The sequence below is a fragment of the Azolla caroliniana genome, unplaced genomic scaffold, assembly GCF_043228905.1.
Source record: "Azolla caroliniana isolate FFs.n. ecotype wild unplaced genomic scaffold, voAzoCaro1.0.p SCAF_11, whole genome shotgun sequence".
Classification (NCBI taxonomy): Eukaryota; Viridiplantae; Streptophyta; class Polypodiopsida; order Salviniales; family Salviniaceae; genus Azolla; species Azolla caroliniana.
The window spans coordinates 6897070-6913136 of record NW_028230446.1 but is presented as its reverse complement, the minus strand read 5'-3'; the positions used below and the strand labels follow the sequence as shown (position 1 = coordinate 6913136).

The following is a 16067-nucleotide window of genomic DNA, read 5'->3' as shown; positions in this document are numbered from 1 at the left end:
GAACCAACCGACACCGAACAACCCCGACAAGGAATACCCGAAGAAGAACTTCCGTTCCAAAAAAATCAAGAAGAGCAGGTGCCGACCGATGTCGGGGAAGACGAAGAGCTGAGACCAGAAAACACCGGAGCAGAGGAAGAAGGCGCACCGAACCGACCAGTCGAGACCGGAGAAAGCGACACTGGTAACAGAACAGAGCCTGGAACGGAGGAAGAACAGGAAGAACCCGGACGGAGTGATGAGGAAGCACCGGCACCACAGAATCAAGCAGAGCCGAAGCAGCAAATTTTTACGAAACAGCCAAACCAACCGGAGGTCGGAGACCAGGCAGGCAAGGAACAGGAATTGGAGGAAGAAGCACCACTTGACACCTTCGAGCGGAGTGTGCTCGATATTTTGGAGGAAGAATGAGGCCGGGAGTGGATTCGAAGTGTAAGGCACTTTCCCACGGGCGTGCCATGTGTTGACCGGTCAGAAGAGCAAGGACAAGTGGGAAGGCGGAGTCGGATCGGATAATAGGAAGTAAATAATAGTATAATTATTATTCGGAGGGACGGATCCAGATCCGGATCCGTCCCGATTTGGATGCCGGTTGCCTAAGCGCACCGATTATAACCTTGCCAGAAGCCTATAAAAGGATCCAATGATTTGTAAATGCTTTACGGAAGTAATTCAAATATAATTATTGCGTGTTTATCTTCATCTTTGTATTGTTTTACCGTCTGTGCTTAGTGTAATCATCTTACGCGTGTAACCTAGCATCCAATCCTTACCACCCCTTTGGAGAAGTGTCGGATAGACACCTGTGTTGAGGCCAGTCCGGCCAGGCAGACAACAAAAATCTTATTCAGATTTTCCCACGCAGCCTTCAGCGTCTTTGCATCCCGAACATAGCTCAATAGTTGTTTGCCCACACACGATGCGAAGCAGTATAATACCCTGCTCGCTGATTGCTCCCACGACGGGAAGTCTCTGTGTGTCGATTCGGGTGCCGCGTCATTAGCTCCTTCAACATAACTCCAGTAGCCGTGCCCGAGCAGGTATTGGTGCATCTTGTAAGACCAAGACACGTAGTTGGTTCTGTCGAGCTTCTCTGTTGGAAGCGAGCTCGCCATGCCTCTATCCATCGTTCTTCTTGTTCTTCTTCGTCAAGCTCTGTCGGCTGCAGAGAGGTTCTCAACCCTCGCGCTCTGATACCATGTAAAAATAACGTGCCGAAGCAAGTATGAAGACCAGAAGGAAGAGGAAGAAAACTCAGGTTTAATGGAGAGCTTGAGCTTACGCAGTATACGCAGGAGAGACAGAGAGAGAGTGAGAGAAAACACAAGAACTATATTCAACCTCTATTCTCGACTCTATACATATGTGTGATCAATGAACACTTTTATACAAGTCCTAGAAGGACTCACCGAAGTACTGACAATACTTCAATGCTCATTGAGAACTCCTACACTAACTCCCAAATATATTCCTCACGGAATATCTTTCCTAACAGCGTCCCGGTTTACGCACCGATCCGGCCCTACATACGCATCGGTCTGCGTACCAGTTTACGCATTCAGCCTAACCGATCAGTCCCAACCGATCCGGTCCTCGGCTTCTTCAGCCGATCCCGCCGATGTTGAGCTTGTCTCTCAACACCTTTCAAACAATTGGGGGCGTACAGTGGGTTGTCAACAAGAGAGGGTCCATACTACCATAATCTAGTCTGAGAGCACACATGGATATTGCAGTTCATAAGCGGAGTGAGTTGTCAACGAGAGAGGGTCCATACTCCGAACAAGTAGTACTCACCACTATACTACACTTCCTCCACCACCAACATGTCGTTGTAGTATAGCGCTGAGTATTCTCTCCTGTCACGCGGGTGACCCGAGTTCGATCCCCGGCAACGGAGTGAAAGGCGTGGCAAATCTCATTCCGTTGGATTCTCTATCCTTTTAAAACACTTAGGGGCGTACAATGGGTCGTCAGCGAGGGAGGGGATATAATACCATGATCATGTCCGACTGCACACATCGGTATTCCAGTTCATATGCGAACGAACATTGTCACATAACATGCATTGGCGACGAAACCGAGCCATGTTTTCGACATTCCGGTACATGATCTGAACAAGTAGTAGAGAAAGGATACTTTCTCCAACACCGACTTGTCGTTATAGTATAGTGGTGAGTATTCCCGCCTGTCACGCGGGTGACCCGGGTTCGATCCACGGAACCAGAGCAAAAGACGTGGCAAATCTCATGTCATCTTCAAGGGCATTCTTTCTCGGTATGTTGGATTCTCTATCCCCTTAAAACACTTAGGGGCGTAAAGTGGGTCGTCAGCGAGGGAGGGACTATATTACCATGATCTCGTCCGAGTGCACACATGGGTATTCCAGTTCATATGCGGACGAACATCGTCACGTACCATGTATTGGCAACGACACCGGGCCATGTTTTCGACATTCCGGTACATGATCCGAACTACTACTCACCACTATACTATACTTTCACCAACACCAACATGTCGTAGTATAGTGGTGAGTATTCCCGCGTGTCACGGGGGTGACCCGGGTTCAATCCCTGGAAATGGCGTGAAGGACGGGGCAAATCTCCTGTCATCTTCTAGGACATTGTTGCTCGCTCCATTGGATTCTCTATCACTTTCAAACGCTTGGGGGCGTACAGTGGGTTGTAAAGGAGAGAGGGTCCATACCACCATGAGGCAGTCCGACTGCACACCTGGGAATTACAGTACATATGCCGAATGGCTTGTTAATGAGAGAGGGTCCCTACTCCAAACAAGTAGTACTCACCACTATACTAATCTTCCTCCAACCCCAACATGTCGTTGTAGTATAGTGGTGAGTATTCCCGCCTGTCACGCGGGTGACCCGGGTTCGATCCCCGGCAACGACGTGAAAGGCGTGGCAAATCTCATGTCATCTTCGAGGGCATTCTTTCTCGGTCCGTTGGATTCTCTATCCCTTTAAAACACTTAGCGGCGTATAGTGGGTCGTCAGCGAGGGAGGGACTATATTACCATGATCTCGTCCGATTGCACACATGGGTATTCCAGTTCATATGCGGACGAACATCGTCACGTACCATGTATTGGTGACGACACCGGGCCATGTTTTCGACATTCCGGTACATGATCCGAACTATTACTCATCACTATACTATATTTTCACCAACACCAACATGTCGTTGTAGTATAGTGGTGAGTATTCTCCCCTCTCACGCGGGTGACCCGGGTTCGATCCCCGGCAACGGCGTGAAGGACGGGGCAAATCTCCTATCAACTTCTAGGGCATTGTTGCTCGCTCCGTTCGATTCTCTATCACTTTCAAATGCTTGGGGGTGTATAATGGGTTGTGAATGAGAGAGGGTCCATACTAGCATGAGGCAGTCCGGGTGCACACCTGGGTGTTGGAGTTCATATGCGGAATGGCTTGTTAACGAGAGAGGGTCCATACTCCAAACAAGTAGTACTCACCACTATAGTACACTTCCTCCAACACCAACATGTCGTTGTAGTATATTGGTGAGTGTTCTCGCCTGTCACGCGGGTGACCCGGGTTCGATCCCCGGAACCAGAGCGAAAGGCGTGGCAAATGTCAAGTCATCTTCGAGGGCATTCTTTCTGGGTATGTTGCATTCTCTATCCCCTTAAAACACTTAGGGGCGTAAAGTGGGTCGTCCGCGAGGGATGGACTATATAACCAAGATCTCGTCCGAGTGCACACATGGGTATTCCAGTTCATATGCGGACGAACATCGTCACGTACCATGTATTGGCGACGACACCGGGCCATGTTTTCGACATTACGGTACATGATCCGAACTAGTACTCACCACTATACTATACTTTAACCAACACCAACATGTCGTTGTAGTATAGTGGTGAGTATTCCCGCCTGTCACGCGGGTGACCCGGGTTCGATCCCCGGCAACGGCGCGAAAGGTGTGGCAAATCTCATGTCATTTTTGAGGGCATATTTTCTTGGTCCGTTGGATTCTCAATCCCTTTAAAACACTTAGGGGCGTACAGTGGGTCGTCAGCGAGGGAGGGACTATATTATCATGATCTTGTCCGAGTGCACACATGGGTATTCCAGTTCATATGCGGACGAACTTGTCACGTACCATGTATTGGCGACGACACCGGGCCATGTTTTCGACATTCCGTTACATGATCCGAACTAGTACTCACTACTATACTATACTTTCGCCAACACCAACATGTCGTTGTAGTATAGTGGTGAGTATTTCCGCCTGTCATGCGGGTGACCCGGGTTCGAGCCCCTGCAACGGCGTGAAGCACGGGGCAAATGTCCTGTCATCTTCTAGGGTATTGTTCCTCGCTCCGTTAGATTCTCTATCACTTTCAAACGCTTGGGGGCGTTTAGTGGGTTGTGAATGAGAGAGGGTCCATACTACCATGAGGCAGTCCGAGTGCACACCTGGGTATTGCAGTTCATATGCGGAATGGCTTGTTAACGAGAGAGGGTCCATAGTCCAAACAAGTAGTACTCACCATTATACTACACTTCTTCCAACCCCAACATGTCGTTGTAGTATAGTGGTGAGTATTCGCGCCTGTCACGCGGGTGACCCAGGTTCGAACCCCGGCAACGGCGCGAAAGCCGTGGCAAGTCTCATGTCATCTTCGAGGGCATTCTTTGTCGGTCCGTTGGATTCTCTATCCCTTTAAAACACTTAGGGGCGTTCAGTGGGTTGTTAGCGAGGGAGGGACTATACTACCATGATCTCGTCCGAGAGGGTCCATAGTCCAAACAAGTAGTACTCACCACTATACTACACTTCTTCCAACACCAACATGTCATTGTAGTATAGTGGTGAGTATTCCCGCCTGTCACGCGAGTGACCCGGGTTCGATCCCCGTCAACAGCGTGAAGGATGGGGCAAATCTCCTGTGATCTTCTAGGGCATTGTTGCTCGCTCCGTTCGATTCTCTATCAGTTTTAAACGCTTGGGGGTGTATAGTGGGTTGTGAATGAGAGAGGGTCCATACTAGCATGAGGCAGTCCAAGTGCACACCTGGGTGTTGGAGTTCATATGCGGAATGGCTTGTTAACGAGAGAGGGTCCATACTCCAAACAAGTAGTACTCACCACTATAATACACTTCCTCCAACACCAACATGTCGTTGTAGTATATTGGTGAGTGTTCTCGCCTGTCACGCGGGTGACCCGGGTTCGATCCCCGGAACCAGAGCGAAAGGCGTGGAAAATGTCAAGTCATCTTCGAGGGCATTCTTTCTCGGTAAGTTGCATTCTCTATTCCCTTAAAACACTTAGGGGCGTAAAGTGGGTCGTATGCGAGGGATGGACTATATTACCAAGATCTCGTCCGAGTGCACACATGAGTATTCTAGTTCATATGCGGACGAACATCGTCACGTACCATGTATTGGCGACGACAGCGGGCCATGTTTTCAACATTACGGTACATGATCCGAACTAATACTCACCACTATACTATACTTTAACCAACACCAACATGTCGTTGTAGTATAGTGGTGAGTATTCCCGCCTGTCACGCGGGTGACCCGGGTTCGATCCCCGGCAACGGCGCGAAAGGTGTGGCAAATCTCATGTCATTTTTGAGGGCATATTTTCTTGGTCCGTTGGATTCTCAATCCCTTTAAAACACTTAGGGGCGTACAGTGGGTCGTCAGCGAGGGAGGGACTATATTACCATGATCTCGTCCGAGTGCACACATGGGTATTCCAGTTCATATGCGGACGAACTTGTCACGTACCATGTATTGGCGACAACACCGGGCCATGTTTTCGACATTCCGGTACATGATCCGAACTAGTACTCACTACTATACTATACTTTCGCCAACACCAACATGTCGTTGTAGTATAGTGGTGAGTATTTCCGCCTGTCACGCGGGTGACCCGGGTTCGATCCCCTGCAACGGCGTGAAGCACGGGGCAAATGTCCTGTCATCTTCTAGGGTATTGTTCCTCGCTCCGTTGGATTCTCTATCACTTTCAAACTCTTGGGGGCGTATAGTGGGTTGTGAATGAGAGAGGGTCCATACTAGCATGAGGCAGTCCGAGTGCACACCTAGGTATTGCAGTTCATATGCGGAATGGCTTGTTAACGAGAGAGGGTCCATAGTTCAAACAAGTAGTACTCACCATTATACTACACTTCTTCAAACACCAACATGTCGTTGTAGTATAGTGGTGAGTATTCCCGCCTGTCACGCGGGTGACCCGGGTTCGAACCCCGGCAACGGCGCGAAAGGCGTGGCAAATCTCATGTCATCTTCGAGGGCATTCTTTGTCGGTCCGTTGGATTCTCTATCCCTTTAAAACACTTAGGGGCGTTCAGTGGGTTGTTAGCTAGGGAGGGACTATACTACCATGATCTCGTTCGAGAGGGTCCATAGTCCAAACAAGTAGGACTCACCAGTATACTACACTTCTTCCAACACCAACATGTCGTTGTAGTATAGTGGTGAGTATTCCCGCCTGTCACGCGAGTGACCCGGGTTCGATCCCCGGCAACGGCGTGAAGGACGGGGCAAATCTCCTGTCATCTTCTAGGGCATTGTAACAGTTGCTCGCTCCGTTCGATTCTCTATCACTTTTAAACGCTTGGGGGTGTATAGTGGGTTGTGAATGAGAGAGGGTCCATATTAGCATGAGGCAGTCCGAGTGCACACCTGGGTGTTGGAGTTCATATGCGGAATGGCTTGTGAACGAAAGAGGGTCCATACTCCAAACAAGTAGTACTCACCACTATAATACACTTCCTCCAACACCAACATGTCGTTGTAGTATATTGGTGAGTGTTCTCGCCTGTCACGCGGGTGACCCGGGTTCGATCCCCGGAACCAGAGCGAAAGGCGTGGAAAATGTCAAGTCATCTTCGAGGGCATTCTTTCTCGGTATGTTGCATTCTCTATTCCCTTAAAACACTTAGGGGCGTAAAGTGGGTCGTATGCGAGGGATGGACTATATTACCAAGATCTCATCCGAGTGCACACATGAGTATTCTAGTTCATATGCGGACGAACATCGTCACGTACCATGTATTGGCGACGACACCGGGCCATGTTTTCGACATTACGGTACATGATCCGAACTAGTACCCACCACTATACTATACCTTCACCAATACCAACATGTCGTTGTAGTATAGTGGTGAGTATTCCCGCCTGTCACGCGGGTGACCCGGGTTCGATCCCCGGCAACGGCGCGAAATGCGTGGCAAATCTCATGTCATCTTCGAGGGCATTCTTTCTCGGTCCGTTGGATTCTCTATCCCTTTAAAACACTTAGGGGCATATAGTGGGTCGTCAGCGAGGGAGGGACTATATTACCATGATCTCGTCCGATTGCACACATGGGTATTCCAGTTCATATGCAGACGAACTTGTCACGTACCATGTATTGGCGACGACACCGGGTCATGTTTTCGACATTCCGGTACATGATCCGAACTAGTACTCACCACTATACTATACTTTCACCAACACCAACATTTCGTTGTAGTATAGTGGTGAGTATTCCCGCCTGTCACGCGGGTGACCCGGGTTCGATCCCCGGCAACGGCGTGAAGGACGGGGCAAATCTCCTGTCATCTTCTAGGGCATTGTTGCTCGCTCCGTTCGATTCTCTATCACTTTCAAATGCTTGGGGGTGTATAGTGGGTTGTGAATGAGAGAGGGTCCATACTAGCATGAGGCAGTCCGGGTGCACACCTGGGTGTTGGAGTTCATATGCGGAATGGCTTGTTAACGAGAGAGGGTCCAGACTCCAAACAAGTAGTACTCACCACTATAATACACTTCCTCCAACACCAACATGTCGTTGTAGTATATTGGTGAGTGTTCTCGCCTGTCACGCGGGTGACCCGGGTTCGATCCCCGGAACCAGAGCAAAAGGCGTGGCAAATGTCAAGTCATTCTTTCTGGGTATGTTGCATTCTCTATCCCCTTAAAACACTTAGGGGTGTAAAGTGGGTCGTCCGCGAGGGATGGACTATATTACCAAGCTCTCGTCCGAGTGCACACATGGGTATTCCAGTTCATATGCGGACGAACATCGTCACATACCATGTATTGGCGACGACACCGGGCCATGTTTTCGACATTACGGTACATGATCCGAACTAGTACTCACCACTATACTATACTTTAACCAACACCAACATGTCGTTGTAGTATAGTGGTGAGTATTCCCGCCTGTCACGCGGGTGACCCGGGTTCGATCCCCGGCAACGGCGCGAAAGGTGTGGTACATCTAATGTCATTTTTGAGGGCATATTTTCTTGGTCCGTTGGATTCTCAATCCCTTTAAAACACTTAGGGGCGTACAGTGGGTCGTCAGCGAGGGAGGGACTATATTATCATGATCTTGTCCGAGTGCACACATGGGTATTCCAGTTCATATGCGGACGAACTTGTCACGTACCATGTATTGGCGACGACATCGGGCCATGTTTTCGACATTCCGGTACATGATCCGAACTAGTACTCACTACTATACTATACTTTCGCCAACACCAACATGTCATTGTAGTATAGTGGTGAGTATTTCCGCCTGTCACGCGGGTGACCCGGGTTCGATCCCCTGCAACGGCGTGAAGCACGGGGCAAATGTCCTGTCATCTTCTATGGTATTGTTCCTCGCTCCGTTGGATTCTCTATCACTTTCAAACGCTTGGGGGCGTTTAGTGGGTTGTGAATGAGAGAGGGTCCATACTACCATGAGGCAGTCCGAGTGCACACCTGGGTATTGCAGTTCATATGCGGAATGGCTTGTTAACGAGACAGGGTCCACCAAACATGTAGTAGTCACGATTATACTACACTTCTTCCAACCCCAACATGTCGTTGTAGTATAGTGGTGAGTATTCCCGCCTGTCACGCGGGTGACCCGGGTTCGAACCCCGGCAACGGCGCGAAAGGCGTGGCAAATCTCATGTCATCTTCGAAGGCATTCTTTGTGAGTCCGTTGGATTCTCTATCCCTTTAAAACACTTAGGGGCGTTCAGTGGGTTATTAGCGAGGTAGGGACTATACTACCATGATCTCGTCCGAGAGGGTCCATAATCCAAACAAGTAGTACTCACCACTATACTACACTTCTTCCAACACAAACATGTCCTTGTAGTATAGTGGTGAGTATTCCCGCCTGTCACGCGAGTGACCCGGGTTCGATCCCCGTCAACAGCGTGAAGGATGGGGCAAATCTCCTGTGATCTTCTAGGGCATTGTTGCTCGCTCCGTTCGATTCTCTATCAGTTTTAAACGCTTGGGGGTGTATAGTGGGTTGTGAATGAGAGAGGGTCCATACTAGCATGAGGCAGTCCGAGTGCACACCTGGGTGTTGGAGTTCATATGCGGAATGGCTTGTTAACGAGAGAGGGTCCATACTCCAAACAAGTAGTACTCACCACTATAATACACTTCCTCCAACACCAACATGTCGTTGTAGTATATTGGTGAGTGTTCTCGCCTGTCACGCGGGTGACCCGGGTTCGATCCCCGGAACCAGAGCAAAAGGCGTGGCAAATGTCAAGTCATTCTTTCTGGGTATGTTGCATTCTCTATCCCCTTAAAACACTTAGGGGTGTAAAGTGGGTCGTCCGCGAGGGATGGACTATATTACCAAGCTCTCGTCCGAGTGCACACATGGGTATTCCAGTTCATATGCGGACGAACATCGTCACATACCATGTATTGGCGACGACACCGGGCCATGTTTTCGACATTACGGTACATGATCCGAACTAGTACTCACCACTATACTATACTTTAACCAACACCAACATGTCGTTGTAGTATAGTGGTGAGTATTCCCGCCTGTCACGCGGGTGACCCGGGTTCGATCCCCGGCAACGGCGCGAAAGGTGTGGTACATCTAATGTCATTTTTGAGGGCATATTTTCTTGGTCCGTTGGATTCTCAATCCCTTTAAAACACTTAGGGGCGTACAGTGGGTCGTCAGCGAGGGAGGGACTATATTATCATGATCTTGTCCGAGTGCACACATGGGTATTCCAGTTCATATGCGGACGAACTTGTCACGTACCATGTATTGGCGACGACATCGGGCCATGTTTTCGACATTCCGGTACATGATCCGAACTAGTACTCACTACTATACTATACTTTCGCCAACACCAACATGTCGTTGTAGTATAGTGGTGAGTATTTCCGCCTGTCACGCGGGTGACCCGGGTTCGATCCCCTGCAACGGCGTGAAGCACGGGGCAAATGTCCTGTCATCTTCTATGGTATTGTTCCTCGCTCCGTTGGATTCTCTATCACTTTCAAACGCTTGGGGGCGTTTAGTGGGTTGTGAATGAGAGAGGGTCCATACTACCATGAGGCAGTCCGAGTGCACACCTGGGTATTGCAGTTCATATGCGGAAGGGCTTGTTAACGAGACAGGGTCCACCAAACATGTAGTACTCACCATTATACTACACTTCTTCCAACCCCAACATGTCGTTGTAGTATAGTGGTGAGTATTCCCGCCTGTCACGCGGGTGACCCGGGTTCGAACCCCGGCAACGGCGCGAAAGGCGTGGCAAATCTCATGTCATCTTCGAAGGCATTCTTTGTGAGTCCGTTGGATTCTCTATCCCTTTAAAACACTTAGGGGCGTTCAGTGGGTTATTAGCGAGGTAGGGACTATACTACCATGATCTCGTCCGAGAGGGTCCATAGTCCAAACAAGTAGTACTCACCACTATACTACACTTCTTCCAACACAAACATGTCCTTGTAGTATAGTGGTGAGTATTCCCGCCTGTCACACGAGTGACCCGGGTTCGATCCCCGTCAACAGCGTGAAGGATGGGGCAAATCTCCTGTGATCTTCTAGGGCATTGTTGCTCGCTCCGTTCGATTCTCTATCAGTTTTAAACGCTTGGGGGTGTATAGTGGGTTGTGAATGAGAGAGGGTCCATACTAGCATGAGGCAGTCCGAGTGCACACCTGGGTGTTGGAGTTCATATGCGGAATGGCTTGTTAACGAGAGAGGGTCCATACTCCAAACAAGTAGTACTCACCACTATAATACACTTCCTCCAACACCAACATGTCGTTGTAGTATATTGGTGAGTGTTCTCGCCTGTGACGCGGGTGACCCGGGTTCGATCCCCGGAACCAGAGCGTAAGGCGTGGAAAATGTCAAGTCATCTTCGAGGGCATTCTTTCTCGGTATGTTGCATTCTCTATTCCCTTAAAACACTTAGGGGCGTAAAGTGGGTCGTATGCGAGGGATGGACTATATTACCAAGATCTCGTCCGAGTGCACACATGAGTATTCTAGTTCATATGCGGACGAACATCGTCACGTACCATGTATTGGCGACGACACCGGGCCATGTTTTTGACATTCTGGTACATGATCCGAACCAGTACTCACCACCATACTATACTTTCACTAACACCAACATGTCGTTGTAGTATAGTGGTGAGTATTCCCGCCTGTCACGCGGGTTACTTGGGTTTGATCCCCGGCAACGGCGCGAAAGGCGTGGCAAAGCTCATGTCATCTTCGAGGGCATTCTTTCTCGGTCTGTTGTATTCTCTATTCCTTTAAAACACTTAGGGGCGTTCAGTGGGTTGTTAGCGAGGGAGGGACTCTATTACCATGATCTCGTGCGAGTGCACACATGGGTATTCTAGTTCATATACGCACGAACATCGTCACATAACAGGCATTGGCGACGAAACCGGGCCATGTTCTCGACATCCCGGCAAATGATCCGAACAAGTAATACAAAGGATACTTTCTTCAACACCCACTTATCATTGTAGTATAGTGGTGAGTATTCCCGCCTGTCACGCAGGTGACCTGGGTTCGATCCCCGGCACCGGCACGAAAGGCGTGGCAAATCTCATGTCATCTTCGAGGGCATTCTTTCTGGGTCTATGGCATTCTCTATCCCTTTCAAACAGTTAGGGGCGTACTGTGGGTCGTCAGCGAGGGAGGGACTATATTACCATGGTCTCGTCTGAGTGCACACATGGGGATTCCAGTTCATATGTGGATGAACATCATCCCGTACCATGTATTGGCGACGACACCGGGCCATGTTTTCGACATTCCGGTACATGATCCGAACAAGTAGTACTCACCACCATACTACATTTCCTTTAACACCAACATGTAGTTGTAGTATAGTGGTGAGTATTCCCGCCTGTCACAAGGGTGACCCGGGTTCGATCCCCGGCAACGGCGTGAAAGGCGTGGGAAATATCATGTCATCTTCGAGGGCATCCTTCCTCGGTCCGTTGGATTCTTTATCCATTTTAAACACTTAGGGGTGTACAGTGGGTCTTCAGCGAGGGAGGGATTATACTACCATGATCTCGTCCGAGTTCACACATGGGTATTCCAATTCATATGCGGACGAACATTGTCACATAACCTGCATTGGAGACGCAACCGGGCTATATTTTCGACATTCCGGGACATGGTCGAAGAAAGTAGTATAGCGGATATATCCTCCAACACCAATATGTAGTTGTAGTATAGTGGTGAGTATTCCCGCCTGCCACGCGGGTAACCCGGGTTCTATCTGCGGCAACGGCGCGAAAGTCGTGGCAAATCTCATGTCATCTTTGAGGGCATTCTTTCTCGGTCCGTTGGATTCTCTATCCCTTTAAAACACTTAGGGGCGTACAGTAGTTCTTCAGCGAGGGAGGGACTATATTACCATGATCTCGTCCGAGTGCACACATGGGTATTCCAATTCATATGCGGACGAACATCGGCGATCACACCGGGCCATGTTTTTGACATTCCGGTACAACATCCGAACTAGTAGTCACCACTATACTATACTTTCACCAACACCAACATGTCGTTGTAGTATAGTGGTGAGTATTCCCGCCTGTCACGCGGGTGACACGGGTTAGATCCCCGGGAACGGCGTGAAGGACGGGGCATATCTCATGTCATCTTCTAGGGCATTGTTGCTCGCTCCGTTGGGTTCTCTATCACTTTCAAATGCTTGGGTGCGTACAATGGGTTGTGAATGAGAGAGGGTCCATACTACAATGAGGCAGTCCGAGTGCACACCTGGGTATTGCAGTACATATGCGTAATGGCTTGTTAAGGAGAGAGGGTCCATACTCCAAACAAGTAGTACTTACCACTATACTACACTTGCTCCAACACCAACATGTCGTTGTAGTATAGTGGTCAGTATTCCCGCCTGTAACGCGGGTCAACCGGGTTCGATCCCCGTCAACGGTGCGAAAGGCGTGGCAAATCTCATGTCATCTTCGAGGGCATTCTTTCTCGGTCTGCTGGATTTCCTTTCCCTTTGAAACACTTAGGGGCGTACGGTGGGTTGTTAGCGAGGGAGGGACTATATTACCATGATCTTGTCCGAGTGCACACATGGGTATTCCAGTTCATATGCGCACGAATATCGTCACATAACATGCATTGGCGACGAAACCGGGCCATGTTTTCGACATTCCGGTACATGATCCAAACAAGTAGTACAAAGGACACTTTCTCCAACACCGACTTATCATTGTAGTATAGTTGTGAGTATTCCCGCCTGTCACGCGGTGGACCTGGGTTCGATCCCCGGCAACGGCACGAAAGGCGTGGCAAATCTCATGTGATCTTCGAGGGCATTCTTTCTTGGTCCATTCCATTCTCTATCCCTTTAACACACTTAGGTGCGTTCTGTGGGTCGTCAGCGACGGAGGGACTATATTACCATGATCTCGTCTGAGTGCACACATGCGGATTCCAGTTCATATGCGAACGAACATCGTCCCGTACCATGTATTGGCGACGATTCCGGGCCATGTTTTCGACATTCCGGTACATTACCCGAACAAGTAGTACTCACCACCATACTACACGTCCTCTAACGCCAACATGTCTTTGTAGTATAGTGGTGAGTATTCCCGCGTGTCACGCGGGTGACCCGGGTTCGATCCCCGGCAACGGCGCGAAAGGCGTGGGAAATATCATGTCATCTTCGAGGGCATTCTTTCTCGGTCCCTTCGATTTTCTATCCCTTTTAAACACTTAGGGGTGTACAGTGGGTCGTCAATGAGGGAGGAACTATACTACCATGATCTCGTCTTAGTGCACACATGGGTATTCCAGTTCATATGCAGACGAACATTGTCACATAACATGCATTGGAGACGCAGCCGGGCTATATTTTCGACATTCCGGGACATGGTCGAAGAAAGTAGTATAGCGGATATATCTTCCAACACCAATATGTAGTTGTAGTATATTGGTGAGTATTCCCGCCTGTCACGGGGGTGACCCGGGTTCGATCCCTGGCAATGGCGCGAAAGGCGTGGCAAATCTCATGTCATCTTCTAGGGCATTCTTTCTCGGTCTGTTGGATTCTTTATTCCTTTAAAACACTTAGGGGCGTACAGTGGGTCGTTAGTGAGGTAGGAACTATATTACCATGATCTCGTCCGAGTGCACACATGGGATTTCCAATTCATATGCGGACCAACATCGTCACGTACCATGTATTGGCGACGACACTGGGGCCATGTTTTCAACATTCCGGTACATGATCCGAACAAGTACGACTCACCACTATACTATACTTCCTCTAACACCAACATATCGTTGTAGTATAGTGGTGACTATTCCCGCCTGTCACACGGGTGACCCGGGTTCGATCCCCGGCAACGGCATGAAGGACGGGCCTAATCTCCTGTCATCTTCTAGGGCATTATTGCTCGCTCCGTACTACCCTGATCCAGTCCGAGTGCACACCTGGGTATTGCAATTCATATGCGGAGTGGGTTGTCTGTGGTCTGCCTTGCCGGACTAGCCTTAACACATGTGTCTATCCGACACTTCTCCAAAGGGGTGGTAAGGATTGGATGCTAGGTTACACACGTAAGATGATTACAATTAAGCATAGACGGTAAACAATACAAAGATACAGATAAACACGCAATAATTACTTTTGTATTACTTCCGTCCAAGCCTTTACAAATCATCGGATCCTTTTATAGGCATCCGGCAAGGTTACAATCGATGCGCTTAGGCAACCGGCATCCGAATCGGGACGGATCCGGATCTGGATCCGTCCCTCCGAATAATAATTATACTATTATTTACTTCCTATTATCCGATCCGACTCCGCCTTCCCACTTGTCCTTGCTCTTCTGACCGGTCAACACATGGCACGCCCGTGGGAAAGTGCCTTGCACTTCGAATCCACTCCCGGCCCTATTCTTCCTCCAAAATATCGAGCACACTCTGCTCGATGGTGTCAAGTGGTGCTTCTTCCTCCTGTTCCTTGCCTGCCTGGTCTCCGACCTCCGGTTGGGTTGGCTGTTCCGTAAAAATTTGCTGCTCCGGCTCTGCTTGATTCTGTGGTGCCGGTGCTTCCTCACAGCTTCGTCCGGGTTCTTCCTGTTCTCCCTCCGTTCCAGGCTCTGTTCTGTTACCAGTGTCGCTTTCTCCGGTCTCGACTGGTCGGCTCGGTACGCCTTCTTCCTCTGCTCTGGTGTCTTCCGGTGTCAACTCTTCTTCTTCTCCGGCATCGGTCTGCTCCTGCTCTTCTTGATTTCCTTCGAACGGAAGTTCTTCTTCGGGTATTCCTTGTCGGGGTTGTTCGGTGTCGGTTGGTTCAACTTCAGCCGGTCACTCTCCCTCACTTATAGTGATTGGCGTCGTTCTTCCCTTGGCTTCCTGTCGTAACCGGTCCTACTCGTATTTCTCCAACTCCAACTGAGTTGCGAGCTGCCCGTCATCCAACCTCTCTACCAACCCTCGGAGTTCTTTGAGATGTTCTTCCGCTAAAGCGTAGAAATCCTCCGACAATTCTTCCCGAATGGTGCCGATACTTTCTTCATCCATCTTGTAGAACTTGTCACCGGTCTTGCTCCGATTCTCGGCATCCGCTCGGAGTGTCTGCAGCTCGGCTGCTTGTTGTGACCACTCCTTCCATAGCTTTTCCGTACTTTCGTTGATGCTTGCCTGAGCTCGGGTACTCCAACCTGACATGATGACCTTGATCCGGTCAACCCCCGCCTTAGCATGCGCATAAGCTTCTTGCTTT

General features: G+C 49.5%; 9 non-coding genes across 9 annotated transcripts; all 9 read left to right on the top strand.

Moving 5' to 3' along the window:
* Positions 1 to 2834: 2834 nt before the first annotated feature.
* TRNAD-GUC (transfer RNA aspartic acid (anticodon GUC)) lies at positions 2835 to 2906 on the top strand. Its single transcript has one exon. It is a non-coding gene; the product is annotated as a tRNA-Asp (tRNA).
* A 970-nt stretch (positions 2907 to 3876) lies between these two features.
* On the top strand, positions 3877 to 3948 carry TRNAD-GUC (transfer RNA aspartic acid (anticodon GUC)). The gene has a single exon. It is a non-coding gene; the product is annotated as a tRNA-Asp (tRNA).
* Positions 3949 to 5515: 1567 nt separating this feature from the next.
* Positions 5516 to 5587, top strand: TRNAD-GUC (transfer RNA aspartic acid (anticodon GUC)). Its single transcript has one exon. It is a non-coding gene; the product is annotated as a tRNA-Asp (tRNA).
* A 610-nt stretch (positions 5588 to 6197) lies between these two features.
* Positions 6198 to 6269, top strand: TRNAD-GUC (transfer RNA aspartic acid (anticodon GUC)). Its single transcript has one exon. It is a non-coding gene; the product is annotated as a tRNA-Asp (tRNA).
* Positions 6270 to 7160: 891 nt separating this feature from the next.
* Positions 7161 to 7232, top strand: TRNAD-GUC (transfer RNA aspartic acid (anticodon GUC)). The gene has a single exon. It is a non-coding gene; the product is annotated as a tRNA-Asp (tRNA).
* A 957-nt stretch (positions 7233 to 8189) lies between these two features.
* On the top strand, positions 8190 to 8261 carry TRNAD-GUC (transfer RNA aspartic acid (anticodon GUC)). The gene has a single exon. It is a non-coding gene; the product is annotated as a tRNA-Asp (tRNA).
* Positions 8262 to 8867: 606 nt separating this feature from the next.
* TRNAD-GUC (transfer RNA aspartic acid (anticodon GUC)) lies at positions 8868 to 8939 on the top strand. The gene has a single exon. It is a non-coding gene; the product is annotated as a tRNA-Asp (tRNA).
* Positions 8940 to 9812: 873 nt separating this feature from the next.
* On the top strand, positions 9813 to 9884 carry TRNAD-GUC (transfer RNA aspartic acid (anticodon GUC)). Its single transcript has one exon. It is a non-coding gene; the product is annotated as a tRNA-Asp (tRNA).
* Positions 9885 to 10490: 606 nt separating this feature from the next.
* TRNAD-GUC (transfer RNA aspartic acid (anticodon GUC)) lies at positions 10491 to 10562 on the top strand. The gene has a single exon. It is a non-coding gene; the product is annotated as a tRNA-Asp (tRNA).
* The last annotated feature ends 5505 nt before the right edge of the window (positions 10563 to 16067 follow it).